General features: G+C 31.8%; 1 non-coding gene across 1 annotated transcript; it reads right to left on the reverse strand.

Annotated features, from left to right (window-relative positions):
- Positions 1 to 783: 783 nt before the first annotated feature.
- Positions 784 to 889, reverse strand: LOC125613272. The gene has a single exon (XR_007343782.1). It is a non-coding gene; the product is annotated as a U6 spliceosomal RNA (small nuclear RNA).
- Positions 890 to 1,162: the final 273 nt, after the last annotated feature.

A 1,162-nucleotide genomic window follows, 5' to 3' on the forward strand; every position in this document is an offset into this window, starting at 1 on the left:
AGTCAGAATAGGGCCTCTGGTCTAATGCCTATGTCCTTGATCCACTTTGAGTTCAATTTTGTGTAAGGTGAGAGATAGGTGTTCAATGTCATTCTACTACATATGGATTTCCAATTTTCCTAGGACTATTTTTCAAAGAGGTTATCTTTTCTCCAAAGTATGTTTATGGATCCTTTGTCTAAGTACGAGATAACTGTATTTACATGGGTTTGTCTCTGGGTCTTCTATTCTATTCCGTTTGTCTTAATGTCTGTGTTTGTGCCAATACCATGCTGTTTTTGTTATTATGGCTCTTATTATAATTTAAGGTCTGGTTTTGTGAGGCCTCCTGCGTCACTTTTATCACTAAGCTAAGTATTGCTTTGGCTATTCGAGGCTTCTTATTTTTCCAGTGAAATTTATGACTGCTTTTTCTATTTCTATGAAGAACATCATTGGAATTTTAATAGAAATTTAATTAAACCTGTTTAGCACTTTTAGTAATATGGTCATTTTGACAATATTAAAAACATCCAAAAACTCTTTGTTTCATTGATTCTTTTTTTTTTCCAGTTCATTGATTTCAGCTCTGATCTTAATTACTTTCGTCCTTCTACTAGTTTTGGAATTGTTTTGTACTTTTTTTTTCCAAGGGTCTTTAGATGTATCATTAGGTTTTTTATTTGGGATCTTTCTGATTTTCTTATGTAGGCACTCATAGCTATAACTGCCTTCATATTAAGAACATCCATCTTCTAAAGTCTTCTTCAATTTCTTTCTTTAGTGTTCTATAGTTTTCATTGAAAAAATATGAAACAATTCATGAATTTGCATGACATCCTTGCACAGGGCCCATGCTAATCTTCTCTGTATGGTCCAATTTTAGTATATGTACTGCTAAAACCAGCACTGTAGTAATTTCTTTATTCCAAGATTTTAAATAATATACTTTTCATTTTTTCCCCATTTACTATGAGGTTGACTTTGAGTTTCTCATACATAGCATTTCTGATGTTGAGGTAGTTTCCTTGTATAATTAGTTTCTTCAGTGTTATTTATCATGAATGGGTGCTGAATTTTGTTAAAGGCCTTCTCTGCATCTATTGAGATTACTAAGTAAGTTTGTCCTTAATTCCATTAATGTGATGAATTATATTTGTGAATATTAAACTATCCTTGGATA

Source organism: Marmota marmota, unplaced genomic scaffold (assembly GCF_001458135.2).
Source record: "Marmota marmota marmota unplaced genomic scaffold, marMar, whole genome shotgun sequence".
NCBI lineage: Eukaryota > Metazoa > Chordata > Mammalia > Rodentia > Sciuridae > Marmota > Marmota marmota.